Source organism: Sus scrofa, chromosome 5 (assembly GCF_054392235.1).
Source record: "Sus scrofa isolate SSC_HxYL_T2T_F1_AM1 chromosome 5, Sscrofa_HxYL_maternal_Yorkshire_Landrace_v2.0, whole genome shotgun sequence".
Lineage (NCBI taxonomy): Eukaryota > Metazoa > Chordata > Mammalia > Artiodactyla > Suidae > Sus > Sus scrofa.
The window spans coordinates 90,290,819-90,308,421 of NC_139387.1; the positions used below are offsets into that span (position 1 = coordinate 90,290,819).

At 36.4% G+C, this 17,603-nt stretch overlaps 1 long non-coding RNA gene and 1 pseudogene across 2 annotated transcripts in view; one reads left to right on the plus strand and one right to left on the minus strand.

Moving 5' to 3' along the window:
* Positions 1-5,006: 5,006 nt before the first annotated feature.
* The window catches only part of LOC146403532 (uncharacterized), a 45,809-nt gene continuing 33,212 nt past the window's right edge, over positions 5,007-17,603 (plus strand). For both annotated transcript variants that reach the window (XR_014804233.1, XR_014804232.1), the window contains exon 1: positions 5,007-5,130. This is a non-coding gene — a long non-coding RNA (uncharacterized LOC146403532). The remainder of the gene's footprint in view (positions 5,131-17,603) is intronic.
* On the minus strand, positions 6,502-6,618 carry LOC146403533 (small nucleolar RNA SNORA11; annotated as a pseudogene).

The window sequence follows — 17,603 nt, forward strand, 5'->3', positions numbered from 1 at the left end:
TTTCCAGGCCAGGGATCAAACCTGCACATAGCAGTGACAGTGCTGAATCTGCTAGATCACCAGGGAACTCCCAGGAGTTTTATTTCTTGATATGATTTCCAACAGTAACACATATTAAGATGAAGGAAATATTAAATATATGCGTAAGGAGTTTTCATCATTTTGTTTTATTTATGATAATCTCAGGAAGTATAGTATATTGTTAACAGTTGACTGTGAAGTAGATACATGGAACAGGGGTGGGGTTGAGTTGAGGGAAATAACTCTGTGTTGATTCTTGTAGGAAATTTTGAGTTTTATCCCGTACATTTGTTGATACAGAGTCAGCTAAGTGCCTGACCCTTAGTCGCTGAAAACTCACTCTGTTATTTAGTCACTGTAAAAATCACTTTTTCTTGTAAGTTGTACGCCCATTGTTTGTGAAAAGACTTGAGAGGGTTCAACATTATAGTGTAAAACATGGTTACAGTTCTGATTTTTCAACTTGCTGATTAAACTCTGCAAATACTTTGCAGTTGTCTGTTCTTGGGGGTTAAGTGTCGCATTTAATATAATTAACTATCAGCTTTTACAGAAAGTTATTTCCAGTTTATTTACCACACAAAGGACTCTTCCTATGTACTATGTATAGATTATAAATGTGTAAGCAAATAAACCTGTAGAACTTTTGTCACTGAAGAATATATTTTAATCAATTATCACCACACCTGAAAATAGAAAATAACATATTTAATACTGGAAAATTTCTTAGCCATTATCTCTTTGCATATTCCCTCTCCCCCATTTTCTCTATTCCATGATCTTTAAATCCTATTAGATGAATGTTGTGACTTTTTCTCTCGTCCCCGTGTCTCCTAATCTGGTCCACCGTCTCAATCTTTTTATATTTACATAAATAAATCTTTTTATTTTTATATAAAAATATTTTAATATAAAAAATATAAATCTTTCTATATTTATGTGAGGCATCCTGGAAATCATCCAAGATATAGATATAAACGAAAGGATATTCCTTAACGTTTTCTTTTCAGCTGTTTCAAATATACTACTTAACGTGTCCATTGAATTTTCAATCTCTATTTGGTGTTACTTCAATGACTTTTTTTTTTCCATTTCTAGAGTTGGATGTGCTTTTTCAAATGTTCCTATTCTTTTATGCTGGATTTTTAAAATATTATTCCTAATCATTCTTTTACTCTTTAATAATTTTAACCATGTTTACTACTTTTTCATATTGTGATATTACTTAAAATTCTTCAGAGTGCTACTTCTTATACTTGTCCATTTGCTTACTCTGTCTCATGGTGAATTCTTTCTTTGTGTAGTTGATCATTTTAGCTGAATGTTTATCTTCAGCAGAGGTTGTATTTTTTTTTTTTTTTTTCCCCAGTGAGAGTTCCTGCCTCTGGTTAGGGAGAATCTCTACAGAGACGTTTTCAATTAGCTTTTGCTGTGCCCTTGTTGTTTCAATGTCCTTCAATCAATTTTACATCATTAGCTCAGGCTGGGGCTCCTCTCTTACTTTCATAGTATCAATTTTCCTCCTATGCCCATGCATTTCACAGGACTTAGTTTTGATGCTTCATCCAAGACTTGGCTAGAGGTGCATTTTCTTTAAAACCCCCTTTTAACTAATGGGGCAGTTCTTCAAGGTGTTTGGTGATACTTGGAATAAAGTTCTAACTTCTCCACATTCCACAGGCAGAAACTTAATCTTCATCCCCCTGGGACATAAGAACTCAGCAGGATTTACACCTCCATGGTTTATTTGACATCTGCTGGTACCCTTACTGTAGTTCCAATTTTCTTTTCAATATTGGGACTAGTATTTTTCTTTTCATTCTTACCAGTTTGACTATGTATTAAAATTTTTGTTTTCTGAATTTTATACAGAATTTCTATGTATTTAGAGCAGGAGGTGCCCCCATCTGTATGAATCACAAATTGTTAAAATTCTCTTAATTCTGTTATTCTTTTAATTTGTTTAATCCTAGGCTGTGGTGACGTGAGGAGATTTTCATCACATATGGAAATTTTAAAGTAATGTACAAAATAAGATAATCTGTTATAAGCTGAACTCATGAATTCTGAGGTACCTGGAGAGTTTCTTATATAATAGTTTTACTGAGGTGTAGTTCACATACCATACAGTTAACCCGTTTAAAGTGTACAACTCAGTGGTTTTTTTATTCAGAGTTGTAGAACTATCATCACAATCTTAGAACACTTTAATAACCCCCAAAAGAAATCCCATTACTAGTCACTTTCCATTTTCTCTCAACCCTATTAGCCCTAAGTGACGATTAATCTAATTTTATCTCTATAGATTTTTTTACCCTGGAAATTTCATGTAAGTTAAACCATATGAAAATCAAAAGACCATAGCATAGTGTTTTCAGGAGTAATCTTGATGTAGCATATATCAGTACCTCATTCATTTTTATGGCCCAATAATATTCCATTGTATGGACATACAACATTTTATTTATCCATTCATGGACCTTTGCGTTATTTCCACTTTTAGGCTATTATCAATTATGCTGATCTGAACACTGTGTACAAGTTTTTGTGTGGATGTGTGTTTTAATTTCTATTGAATATATACAAGCAATAGAATTGTTGGGTCATATGGTAACTCTATGTTTAACCATTTGAGGAACTATTAGTCTGTTTCTAAAGTGGTTACACTATTTTACATTTTTATTAGCAGTGTATGAATGTTCCAATTTCTTCACATCCTGACTAACACCTGTTAACAGTATTTTTTTTAAATCAAATGATTTTTTATTGCTAATTTTTTAAATTAAAGTATAGTTGATTTACAATGTTGTGTTAATTGTATTTTTTATTATTGCTGTTCTAGTGGGCATGAAGTGGCATTTCATTGTGCTTTTGTTTTACAATTTCCTGATAACTAATGATGTTGAGCATCTTTGAATGTTTAGTGGCCATTTGTACATCTTCTTCAGAGACATGTTCAGTGAGATCCTTGTCCTGTTTTTCAGTGGTTTAGTTGTCCTTTTATTATTGAATTGTAAGAGTTCTTCATATATTTAAGACAGAAGTTTCTTACCAGATATATAATTTGCAAACATTTTCCTCCACTCTGTGGGTTGGAGAGTTTTCTTTTAATTGAAAGTCTCTGAGTTACAGAGAAAAGTCACTTGAGATCAAAACATATCTCAAGTTTTGAAGTAGGTAGCATAAAGCCTACTCTTCACACCCTGAAGATGGAGTAGGGAACATGATGTTTCAGTTAATGGACAACATTCAATGCAATTTAAAATAGGGCTAGTTGTAGAGGTAGGTAGAGAAATAAAAGAAGATAGATAAAGAAGGTGCAGAGACAGGAGATATGAAAGGAGAAAGATAAATATACTGATTTAACTTCCTACTGAGACCATGCCTGGCATCATTACATAATGCTGGGTGGAAGGCAGGATACCCAGGCAAAGACAAGACTGCAAAACATGCTAGGAGAGAGTCAAAGTAATAAATAACCTTGCTTTATTACAGTGTTGGAGAGGCTAGAGGTTGCCTCGAGGAGGCCATCTATAGGACAACTGATATTTAGGAGAAGAGAATATTCAGAAAATTTAACCAATGATCTTTCCCTTTCCCTGGAGCACTCAATTACCTCCTCAGCCTTTCTTCACATTCAAATATTCAGGTGTTTGATGTTTAAAGCTCAGAAAAGGGATGTTTCCACAAATATCAGAGGGAAAGAGATTTTTTCTTGGCTTATGAGTGTCAAAAGTCTAACCTCTTAGGCTGATGAGGATAAAGTGTCTCGGAAAGTAAGATCCTAATTCTCAAATAGAGTAGAAATGGATTTCTGATGCTGAGAGGGTTTAGAGGAAGTGATGAGAGTTAATATATTACTGAGTCTCGGAGAAGGGATCTCTGTATCCTGTTCTGGGTGGTGAGCCCTGGATGGCTGCAGTGAACCACCCTATAGGTTTGTGGGATTTGAAAAAAATAGAAAAACCTGTGCACCATCTCCTGGTTAGAGCTTAAAGCCACAAAAACCCAGTAAATACACAACTGGTGTGTCTAGGCAGGCATGTGACCGTGGGGGCATTAAAGAGACTTTATCAGGTTTTATAAGCACAGAAACAGAAAGTGCTACATGAAGTGTCTAGGTGAGTAGGACTTTAGCTTCACAATTTCCTACAACCCAGTGTAGTGTAACAGCAGCATGGAGGTTAGGAAGGAAATTTGGAAATTTATCAAACAGGCTGAGACTAATCTGCTAAGACTAATGATCAAGTATTTTTTGAACAGAATGAATTTTGTAAGCTTAGGCAATTAAAAAAAAACAAAACACCTGGGCAGTGGGGATGGGAAGAAGTACTATTCTCTTTTTACAGCAAAAAGTCATTTCTGTAGCTTAAAACAGAAATGACTGTATTTACATTGTTGTGTATTTACATTGGTTTCAACTTCAATGCTGTAAATACAGAAATGACTGTATTTACAATGTTGTGTATTTACATTGGTTTCAACCTCAATGCTTTTCTTGGCCTTTCTTCTTAAACTTTAGCCATCTGTATTCATTTCTGTATTCTTAGATCTAGAACAGAGTCTGGCCCAATAAATACTGTTAAGTGAACGAATCTATATAATTCCTGCCTCTTAGAGTTTTCATCCACCTGTTTGTCTTTAAATGCACGTCCCACGTTTGTTATCTTAAAAAGGAAGGTCTGAGATGGAGTTGAGTGTGCTTAAAATATTTATTAACCAGCGCCTTTGGGATCCACACCTGGGTAAGGAATACAAGAATAGCAGGCTTGGGCAGAGGTGGGAGCTGTAAACACAGGTGAAGGATAACCTCCCCATGGAGACTCTGAAGTGAGGGGAGTTAACAGTCAGAGTTAACCCCATTGGGCTGAGATAGCCAGGCTTTCATATTCCCGCGTCAATTAGACTTTAAAGTGGGCGGTCACAGGAAGGGGCGTGGTCAAGGAAGGGGTGTATCTTTAAAGAAAGACCGGGGAATCCTCTGCAGTAAAGCCATCCAGAGGGTCTGAGAGCTGAAGGCTGACTGTAGTAGTGCTCCCAACAGCTGGGCCAAAAAATCCTTCACTGAAGAGGGATCTCAGTAGTACGGTGGTGTGTCCACTTCTTAAGGTAAACTGCATTTTAGGGACGTTAAATTATTTCTCCAAGGTCATACACCTTGGACCTCAAGTAGTTTTATCTGATTCCAAAGCCCATGATCTTGATATTTTTGCCCTGTTGAACTCAGGGATGTAAGCTCACTCCTCAAATGGTTAGGGTGGGGGTGGAGTTAGGGGGACTTACTTTCAGGCTTCTGAGTGGATACAAAGTGCAAGTCAAAACCTTTGTGTGGCCCTGATCCAGTCTTTTAAAAAAAGCCCAGTGCTCTGCTCAGCAAGGAACCTATAATGACAGCACTTTAATTGAATGCTATGATTAGCTGATAACTGGTAACTCCTGCAGTTTGAAATTGCTACCTCTCCCCTTTCCACCAGAGTGATATTCTCTAAAACACTGTATCGTCAGATAAACTTTCAGCTTGCACTGTAAAGTATATTCAAATTATGGCAAAATATTGAATAGATCAGTGGTTTTCAATGGATGGTTCCCAGCAAACAGTATCAACACCACCTGGGTACTTGTAGAAACTGAAATTCTCAGGCCTATCTTAGAACTACGGAATCAGAGATGGTGGTGATGAAGTTCAGGTGATTCCTTTTTTTTAAAGATTAATTTGTGCTTTTACTTACCAATATAACAAGTGGCTGGCAAACTTTTTGGATCTTACAAATACATTTCACACCACAGAACAACAAACATAAACATATGTAATATGGATACATATATATGTGAAACAAAAGTTTTGCCAAAAATGTTTGCACTGAGTGTTAATTCTTTTTTTTAAAGATTTTATTTTTTAAAATTGGTTTTAGATTTACAATAAAATTGATGGAAGGTTACAGAAATTCCCCATATGTCCTCTCCGCACATGTGCATAGCCATTATCAACATCATTCACTGGAGTGGTCAGTTTTTTTTCTTTTTTAAACTACGTCGACATATCATGATCACCAAAGTCCACAGTTCACTTTAGTGTTCACTTTAATGGAGTGGTGTTGCACATACTCTTGGTTTGGGCAGAAGTATGATGGCACATATCCATCATTATAATATCATACAGCATATTCTCACTGCTCTAAAACACTTCCATACTCTGTCAGTGTTGATCTCCGCTCTCTCCCAAACTCCTGGCAACCACCGATCTCTTCATTGTTCCCACAGTTTTGCCTTTTCCAGATGGCATATAATTAGAAACTTTTTCTTTTTTTTATTCTTGAAAAGAGAGGTTCAAAGCCTTTATGTTTATAAGACCACTCATGGCCCCCCTATGCATGGACTGGACAGGCTCTTAGTGGCAAAATTCCCCGCTGTTGCCACTTTTCTTCCAACAATGAGCACTGTCTCCCTGGTCCCACCCAGCAGCCATATGTTGGGTAGGACACATGTTGGGTATCTGTTCATAGGAAGGTCATGAGTCTTGGCCCCTTTTCACAATAAATGCAGATTCCTCATGGATGTGTTGTAGGGTCCAGGTGGTTTTTTTTAGGGCCACACCCACAGCATATGGAAGTTCCCAGGCTAGGGGTCTAATTGGAGCTGCAGTCTAGTTGGTCTAATTGGAGCTACACCATAGCCACAGCAATGCCAGATCTGAGCTATGTCTGTGACCTACGCCACAGCTCATGGCAACTTCGGATACTTTACCCACTGAGCGAGGCCAGGGATTAAACCTGAAACCTCATGGTTCCTAGTCATATTCCTTCAGCTGTGCCACTGCAGGAACTCCAAGGGTCCAGGTGGTTCTAATGCATGCTGTAGTTAAGTTGAGAATTACTAGATGATAATGTTAATTAGGAAAAATAAATGACATAATTAGCAAGTTAACTGTTATAAATGATCTCCTTTCAAAATGGTTTGAATATTTCCTCTGTTTGTTCACTGGATTTTCTTTGCGTTTTGGACCTTAGCCCTTGCAAGTAATCACAACTTCGTTCAGTGGAGTCTGAATTAATGAAAGTAAAGACTACCTCCTTGAGGGCCAAGGTCTAGGCAAACTGAGTGCACCTGTGCATAGGGTCCCACAGATAACAGCTTTAGTATTTACCCCTCCCTACCAGGCTATTAATGGGATCCAAATTGAATACTTCAAGTATTTAAAACATCTCATGTAACGGAAACATTACTAAGCAAGCTTCCTTAATTTTTTATGGAAAATATAAAATTGATGTCTAAAACCAGATAGCTGACGGGCAGTCTGGGGAAATTATTTAGTGTTCCTGTTGGGAAAAACAGCAGCTGGACTTAGATCTGAGTGGATTTAACTTCCTCATTAAGATAGAGGATTGTATAAAGTTGAGGTTTTTACACTTGGCTCTTGCACGTTGAAATTTACTTACAGGAAAGTGAGTTTACATTGATTGTATCTTAAAGGCACTAAATGCTTGACTGTAGACATCACACTTTGTTGGGTATTGTGGAAAGTGAAGGTAGGGTTCTTGATGTCTGTCACTTCCAAGCTATCTGAGGCCATAAGACCGATATTCATGCACTGGTTGAGGAATAGTACGCCGGGAAAGGGTCTGAGTGAATGCAGAGTTTTGTCCAATAGGAGATATCTAGGGAGAGGGGAGCCCAGTGGACACACTTACTGAATAGTTGAAGTTTGAGGCAGATATTAAAACTAGAGGTGATCTGAATAGGCAAAGAAGAGAGGAAATATTTTTTCCAGGGAGTGCGATGCATGGAGAAAGAGTATAAGCAAAGCTTGGGAAGGAGTGAAGAAATCTGCTCTTCTGAGGGATGCAGGGATATCCTGGCTGGCAGGGCAGTTGGTACTGGGGTGAAGAAACATAGTGTAACTGGAGTGGCCAGTTTGAAAGACCAGGATGCAGAGTTAGGACTTTGACTAGAACTTCCCTTTGAATCCTGCTGGCCAGGGTCATTTGCTGTATTCTTAATCTGCCTCCACTGTACATGAGACTGTATTTACAGTAATATAAGTCATCAAAGGAAGGATAAATGGGTTTCACCTTTATTTAAGAACTCTTGGGAGTTCCCGTCGTGGCTCAGCAGAAACAAATCTGGCTAGAATCCATGAGGATGCAGGTTCCATCCCTGGCCTCAATCAGTAGGTTAAGGATCCGGCATTGCCACCAGCTGTGGTGTAGGCTCAGTGAGGCTCGGATCTGGCATTGCTGTGGCTGTGGTGTAGGCCAGCAGCTATAGCTCCAATTTGACCCCTAGCCTGGAAACCTCTATATGCCTCAGGTGTGGCCCTAAAAAAGACAAAAGACAAAAAAGAAAACAAAACACAAACCAATAAAAAACCCTGAAAAGTATATTTATATAAATTTATTTCTAGAGAATATTCCTTTTATTTTTTTAAGGGCAGCACCCATGGCATATGGACGTTCCCAGGCTAGGGGTTGAATCAGAGCTACAACTGCTGACTTATGCCATAGCCTCAGCAATGTGGGATCTGAGCCACATCTGCTACCTTCACCATAGCTCACGGCAATGCCAGATCCTTAACCCACTGAGCAAGGCCAGGGATCAGACCTACGTTCTCATGGATGCCAGTCAGATTCGTTTCCACTGAGCCATGACTGGAACTCCAGAATTTTCCTTTTTAAGAAATCAGCTAAAATAAAATTTTGCCAGTTCCCAGATTAACCTCCCTGCTAACTATTTTCATACATTTATAGCTACACAGCTGAGGTTTTAATGAAGATGATAGTGGTGAAGCAGGATATTTCTAATATTCTAGTCTCATAAAGACTCACAAGATTAGGTAATTAGAAAATTCTCAAATTAGGGCATAGTCACTACCCCTGATGCTTAAAATATTCCACTGTCAACACTGGGAAACAGAGTTTTTCAGAAACATGCTCATGTTTTCTGTCTGTTATTGTTTGTTTGTTTTTTTTGCATGCATCCAGGTAATAAACACCTGATTTCTTATCTTACCAGTTATGTTGATATAATTGACATACATTGCCTGTTTAATACCTACAACATAATGATTTGACTCACATATATTGTGAAATGATTACCATAATTTTAATTAACATCCATCATCTCATAGAAATACAAACAAGAAAAAGAAAATGTTTTTTCTTTGTGAGAACTGTTAGGATCTACTCTTAATATTTTCAAATATACTTTGCAGCAATGTTACCCATCGTTGTCATGCTGTGCCTTATATCCCTAATCATTGTTTATCTTTTCTTGAGACATAATTAACGTTATATTGGCTCAGGAATACTACATAGTAATTTGATATTTCTATATATAACGTGTACCTTACTAAATGATAACCATAATATGTCTGCTTTAAGATCTGTCATCACAATTAGCTATTGTTCTTTTGATGAAAACTTTTCAGTTTTTTAAATATTAATTTTATTTGAAGCAGTTGATTTAAAATGTGCTGATTTCTGCTATACGGCAAAGTGACTTATGCATATATATTTTCTTTTTCATATTCTTTTCCATTTTGGTTTATCACAGGATTTTGAGTATAGTACCCTGTGCTATACAGTAGGACCTTGTTATTTGTCCATTTTATATATAGCAGTTTGCCTCTGCTAATCCAGTCCTTCCCTCACCCACATGCCACCCTTGGCAACCATAAGTCTGTTGTTTTTATTTCATATGCATGTTGATTTGTGAATTTTTTTTTTGTCTTTTTAGGGCTATACCTGCAGCATATGAAGTTCCTAAGCTAGGGATCAAATTCGAGCAGTAGCTGCTGGCTTAAACCACAGCCACATGAGATCCCAGCCATGACTGTGACCTACACCAGAGCTCACCACAATTCCAAGACCATAACCCACTGAGCAAGGCTAGGGATCCAACCCACATCCTCATGGATGCTAGTCGGGTTCATTACAACTGAGCCATGATGGGAACTCCTTGTGTCGTATTTTAGATTCCATATGTAAGTGATATGTGTTTGTCATTCTCTTTGCTAACTTACCTCACTTAGTATGATAATCTATAGGTCCATCTATATTGCTGCAATTGGCATTATTTCATTCTTTTGAATGGCTAATATCCCATTATACACACACACACACACACACACACACACACACACACACATCACATCTTCATCCATTCATTTGCCAATGGATGTTTTGATTGTTCCCATGTTTTGACTATTGTAAATAATGCTGCTATGAACAAGGGGTACATGTATCTTTTCAAATTGTAGTTTTGTCTGGGTATACGTCCAGGAGTGGGATTGCTGGATCATATGGCACCTCTGTTTTTAGTTTTCTAAGGACACTCCATACTGTTTTCCGTAGTGGTTGTACCAATTTATATTCCTACAACAGTGCAGGAAAGTTCCCTTTTCTCCACACCCTCTCCAGCATTTTTATTTATAGACTTTTTTTTTTTTAAATGATGGTCAATCTGACTGGTGTGAGATGTTACTTCATTGTAGTTTTGATTTGCATTTCTTTAATAATTAGCAGTGATGAGCATCTTTTCTTGTGACATTGATCATTTGTATGTCTTCTTTGGAGAAATGACTATTTAGGTCTTTTGTCCATTTTTCAATTGGGTTTTTTGTTGTTGTTGTTGTTGTTGCTAGTGAATTGTATGCACTGTTTGTATGTTTTGGAAATTAATCCTTGGTCAGTTGCATCATCTGCAAATATTTTCTCCTAATCCCAGTAGGTTCAGTAGGTTGTCTTTTCATTTTGTTTATGGTTTCCTTTGCTGGGCAAAAGCTTATAAGTTTGATTAGGTTCCATTTGCTTATTTTTAATTTTATTTATATTGCCTTGGGAGACTGACCTAAGAAAACATTGGCATGATTTATGTCAGAATTTTTAATTGTAATTTTTTGATTAAAGTATGGTTGATTTACAATGTTGTGCCAGTTTCTGCTGTACAGCAAAGTGACCCAGTCATACATAAATATACACTCTTTTTCTCATATTATATCCTATCATATTCTATCCCAAGAGATTGGATATAGTTCCCTGTGCTATACAGTGGGACCTCATTGCTTATCCATTCCAAATGTAATAATTTGCATCTACTAAACCCAAACTCCCAGTCCATCCCACTCCCGCTCTCCTCCCCCTTGGGAGCTACAAGTCTGATCTCTATTTCTCTGAATCCATTTCTAATTTGTAGATAGGTTCATTCATGCCATATTTTATTTTAAAATTAAAAATTTTTTTAATTTCCCCAATACAATTTTTTTTTCTGCTGTACAGCATGGTGATCCAGTTACACATACATGTATACCTTCTTTTTTCTCACATTATCATGCTCCATCATAAGTGACTAGACATAGCTCCTGGTGCTACACAGCAGGATCTCATTGCTAATCCATTCCCATGCCATATTTTAGATTCCACATATAAGTGAGATCATATGGTATTTTCTCTTCCTTCCCTTCCTTCTCTCCCTCCCTCCTTCCCATGGAAGTTCCAAGGCTAGGGGTCGAATTGGAGCTACATCTGCTGTTCTATGCTACAGTCACAGCAATGTGGGATCATAGATGCATCTGCAGCCTACACCACAGCTCATGGCAATGCCAATCCTTAACCTGCTGAGCAAGGTCAAGGATCTAGGAGTTCTTGTCGTGGCACAGTGGAAATGAATCTGACTAGGATCCATGAGGTTGCGGATTTGATCCCTAGCCTCGCTCAGTGGGTTGGGGATCCAGTGTTGCTGTGAGCTGTGGTGTGGGTTGAAGACGGGGCTCAGATCTGGCGTTGCTGTGGCTCTGGCATAGGCTGGCAGCAACAGCTTCAATTGGACCCCTAGCCTAGGAACCTCCATATGCCATGGGTATAGCCCTCAAAAGACAAAAAAGACAAAAAAAAAAAAGGATCTAACCCACATCCTCATGGATACTAGTCAGGTTCTTAACCCACTGAACCACATCAGGAACTCTCTATCTTTCTCTTTCTGACTTAACTTCATTTAGTGTGATGATCTCTAGCTGGATCCATGTTGCTGTGAATGGCATTATTTTGTTCTTTTTTTATGGCTGAGTCGTATTCCATTGCATATATGTACCACATTTTTATCCATTCGTCTGTCAAGGGACATTTAGATTGTGTCTATGTCTTGACTATTATTCATTGAACTGTGCTGCAGTGAACATAGGAGTACATGTATCTTTTTGAATTACAGTTTTGTCTGGATGTATGCCCAGGAATGAAATTGTTGGATCAAACTGTAGTTTTATGTTTAGTTTCTGAGGAACCTCCCCACTGTTTTCCATAGTGGTTGTATCAATTTACATTCCTACAAACAGTGTAGGAAGGTTCCCCTTTATCCATACCCTCCCCAGCATCTGTTATTTTTAGACTTATTAATGATAGCCATTCTGACCTGTGTGAAGTGGTACCTTGTAGTTTTGATTTGCTTTTCTCTAATAATTAGTGACGTTTAGCATCTTTTCATGTGCCTATTGGCCATCTGTATGGCTTCTTTGGAGAAATGTCTATCTAGGTCTTCTGACCATTTTCCCATTGGGTTGTCTTTTTGTTGAGTTGTATAAGTTGTTTGTATATTTTACAGATTAATCCCTTGTTGGTTGCATATTTTGTAACTATTTTCTCCTATTCTGTAGGTTGTGTTTTCATTTATTTTTAATGATTTTCTTTGCTGTCCAAAAGCTTGTAAGTTTGATTAATAAGTCCCATTGTTTATAGTTTTTATTTCTATTATCTGGGGACTGACCTAATAAAACATTTGTCCAGTTTATTTTAGAGAATGTTTTGCCTATCATCTATTCTAGGGGTTTTATGGTGTCTTGTCTTATGTTCAAGACTTTAGTCCATTTTGAGTTTATTTTTGTGTATGGTGTGAGAGTGTATTCTAGTTTCATTGATTTATATGCATCTGTCCAGTTTTCCCAGCACCATTGCTAAAGAGACTGTCTTTTTCACATTTTATATTCTTGCCTCCTTTGTTGAAGATTAATTGACCATAATTTCCAGGCTCTCTATTCTGTTCCATTGATCCATATGTCTGTTTTGTACTGGTATCACACTTTCTGGATTATTGTAGCTTTGTAATATTGTCTGAAGTCTGAGAGAATTATGCCTACTGCTTGTCCCCACCCCCACCCCCCACCTCAGGATTGCTTTGGCAATTCTGGTCTTTTTAGTTTCATATAAATTTTTGGATTTTTTTTTCTAGTTCTGTCATGGGTAATTTCTTAGAGATGGCATTAAATGTATAGATTGCTTTGGGTAGTATGGCCATTTTAACATTAAATCTTTTGATCCAGGAACATGGGTTATCATTCCATTTCTTTGAACCCTCTTTAATTTCCTTTACTAATGTTTTATAGTTCTCAGAGTACAAGTCTTTCACTTCCTTGGTCAGGTTTATTCCTAAGTATTTAACTCTTTGTAGTCCATTTTTTTTTCCTGCTTTTTAAAGCTACACCTGTGGCATATGGAGAATCCCAGGTTAGGGGTCAAATCGGAGCTACAGCTGCTGGCCTACACCACAGCCACAGCAACACAGGATCCCAGCCATGACTGCAATCTATACCAGAGTTCACAGCAACGTCAGATCCTTAACCCACTAAGCGAGGCCAGGGATCAAATTGGCAACCTCATGGTTCCTAGTCGGATTCGTTTCCACTGCACCATGGTAGGAACTCCCGTGGTGCAATTTTAAAAGGCATTGTTTTTTTAAAAAAATAATTCTTTTCTAATATATTTTATTGTTAGTATATAGAAATGCAACCAGTTTCTGAATGTTAATCTTATATTCTGCTACCTTGCTAAATTAATTGATCAGATTGAGTAGTTTTTGTGTGGAGTCCTTAGGGTTTTCTGTATATAATATCATGTCATCTACACAGAGTGACAATTTTACTTTTCTTCCAATTTGGATAGCTTTTATTTCTTTTGTTTGTCTGATTGCTGTGGCTAGGACTTCCAATACTATGTTGAATAAAAGTGGGCATCTTTGTCTTGTTCCAGATTTTAGTGGGAAATCTTTCAGCTTTTCTCTTTTGAGTGTTATATTAGCTGTGGGTTTGTCATACATGGCTTTTATGATGTTAAGATATTTTCTCTCTAAACCCACTTTGGTAAGAGTTTTTAATCATGAATAATCATGAATGGATGTTGGATTTTGTCAAATGCTTTTTTCTGTCATCTATTGAGATGATCATGTAGTTTTTGGCTTTTGTTAATGTCATGTATTACATTCATTGATTTGCATATGTAGAACCATACTTGTGAACTTGGGATGAATCCCACTTGATCATGGTAAATGATCTTTTTTATGTGTTGTATATAGTTTGATAAAATTTTATTGAGAATTTTTGCATCTATATTCATCAAAGATAAAATTGGCCTATGATTTCCTTTTTGTGGTAGCATCTTTGGTTTTTGGTATTAGGGTGATGGTGGCTTCGTAGAATGTCTATTTAGTTTTACCTCTTCCCTTCCAATTATGATGCTTTTTTATTTCTTGTCTAATTGGTATGTCTAGGACTTCCTTTACTATGTTGAATAGGAGTTGTGATAGTGGACGTCATTGTCTTTTCCTGATCTTAAAGGAAAAGCTTTTAACCTCTTATTAAATATGTTGTTAGCTGTGGCCTTTTCATATATGGTCTCTATTATGTTGAGGCACATTCCTTCTGTGCCCAAGTTGTTAAGAACTTACATAATGAATGGACATTGAATTTTGTCAAAGGCCTTTTCTGCACTTATTAAAATGATCATGTACTTTTTCTTTCTTTATATTCATATGATGTATCCTATTTATTGATCCATGTATGTGGAACCATCCTTGCATTCCAAGGATAAATCCAACTTGATCATGGTGAATGATGCTTTTCATGTGCTGCTCAATTTGGTTTGCTATAATTTTATTAAGGATTTTTGCATCTATATTCACTGGGGACATTGGCTTGTAGTTTTATTTTTTTGTAGTGTCCCTTTCTGGCTTTGATATCAGGGGAATGTTGGTTTCATAAAATGAGTTTGGGGGTGTTCCATCCGCTTTGATTTTGTGGAAGTGTTTTATAAGGGTTGGCATGAATTCTTTTCTAAGTGTTTGGTAAAATTCACCAGTAAGGACATCTGGTCCTGGGGTTTTCTTCATCAGGAAATTCTTGATTATTGATTCAATCTCTTACTAGTAATTGGTCTATTCAGATTTTCTGTTTTCCTGACTCAGTCTCGGTAGGTTGTATTACGTTTATAGGAATTTTTCCATTTTTCTAGGTTGTCCAACTTATTGCCATTAGTTGTTCATCATAGCCTCCTACGATCTTTTGTATTTTTGTAGTATCAATTGCAATGCCTCCTTTTTAATTTATAATTTCATTAATTTGGTTCCTCCCCGTTTTTCCTTTGGTTAATCTAACTAAAACTTTCTCAGTGTTGTTTGTCTTTTCAAAGAAACAACTCTTAGTTTACTTTTTCTATTGTCTTCCTGTTCTCTATTTTATTTATTTCTGCTCTAGTCTTACTTCCTTCTGCTAGTTTTGGGCTCAGCTTGGTCCTCACTTTCTAGTTTGTTTAGGTGTACAGTTAGATTGTTTTGAAATCATTCTTGTTTATTAACATAGGCATCTATTGCTGTGAACTTTCCTCTAGAACAGCTTTTGCTGCATTCTGTAAATTTTGTTGTGTTGTGTTTCCATTTTTGTTTCAAGAGATTTTATTACTTTCCTTGTAATTTCTTACTTAATGCATGGGTTGTTGAGGATAGTGTTGTAATTTTTCAGTTTCTTCTTATTGATTCCTATTTTTATCCCATTGTGATCAGAGAAGATACTTGGTATGATTTCAATTTCCTAGACCTTGGAAAGATTTGTTTTGTGAAATAATATATGGTTTATCCTAGAAAGTGTTCTATATGTGCTTGTGAAAAATGTGTATTCTGCTGTTGTCAGACAGAATGTTCTATATATGGCTGTTAGGTTCATTTGGTCTATAGTATTGTTCAAACCTGTTTCCTTATTGATTCTGTCTGGATGATTGATCTTGTTGAGAGTGGCTATTAAAGTCCCCAACTATTATTATATTTCTTTTTATTTATTTCTCCTTTTAGTTGTATTACTTTTTGGCTTGTATTTTTTAGGTGCCCTGATATTAGATGCAAATATTTACTTTGTTATATCTTCTTATTAAGTTGACCCCTTTATCATTATATAGCTCTCCCTGCTTGCCTGTTTTTTTTTTTTAACATTTGCTGAAAGATCTATTTCCACCCTTCTCACTCTATGGGTGTCTTTTTTTTTTAACATTTGCTGAAAGATCTATTTCCACCCTTCTCACTCTATGGGTGTTTATCCATTTAGTCATTATATGTCTTTTGCCTGGAGAATTCAATCAGTTTGTATTTAGAGTAAATATTCGTAGGCATTTCTTGCTATTGCCAGTTTGTTAATTATTTTACGGAGGTTTTGCAGATCCACTTTTCCCTGTTTCTTACTGCTGTCTTCTTTTGTGTGTGTTTTGATTTTTTTTTTTTTTTTTGCTATCATGCTTTATTTCTTTATCACAGTGTGTGTGTGTGAGACATTAATACAGATTCTTCCCTTGTGGTTACCGTTAGGCTTACATATAATACCTTAAAATTTTAAAACACTGTTTTAAACTAATAATGATTTAACTTTGATGGCATTCCTAAATTTTACATTTTTTACTTTCTTCCCCACATTTTAGGTTATTGGTTACAATTTACATATTTTTATAGTGTATCCATTAACAGATTATTGTAGTTATGGGTTTTTTTTCTTACTACATTTAAAAAAATGCATCATGAACCACCATTGCCATATTATGGGATCTTTCTTTGACTATATATTTAACATTTCCAGTGAGTTTTATGCTACCTTCATGTGTTTTTATGATGTTAATTAGTGTCCTTTTACTTCATACAAAGAACTTCCTTTAGGATTTCTTGTAAGGCAGGTCAAATGGTAATGAGCTTTCTCAGCATTTGTTTGTTTGGGAAAGTCTTTATCTGTCTATTTCTGAAGGACAACTCTGCCAGGTGTAGAATTCTTGGTTGACATTTTTTTCTTTCAATATTTTTAATATATCATTCTATTCTCTCCTAGCATGCAAAGTTTATGTTGAGAAATCTGTCAATAGTCTTATGGGAGCTCTCTTGAATGTAGTTCCACTCTTTTTTCTCACTGCTTTCAAAATTCTTTGTCTTTCATGTTGACAATTTAATTATAATGTGTCTTGGTGTAGCCCTACTTGGGTTCACCTATTTGGGGATTTTGAGCCACATGAATCTGGATGTCCATTTCTTTTCCCCAGTTGGAGGGGTTTTTAGCCATTATTGCTTTAAATATGCTTTCTGTACTTTTTTCTTTATCTTCTTCTGAAATTCCCATAATGCAAATAGTGTTTCTTTTAATTGTGTTCTGTAAACCACATATTCTTTCTTCACTCTTTTTCATTTCCTTTCTCTATTTGCTCTTCTGACTGGATAATTTCAAATGTCCTGTCCTCTAGGACATTGATTCCTTCTTCTGCACTATCTTTGTTTAGGGCCACACCCACAGCATTTGGAAG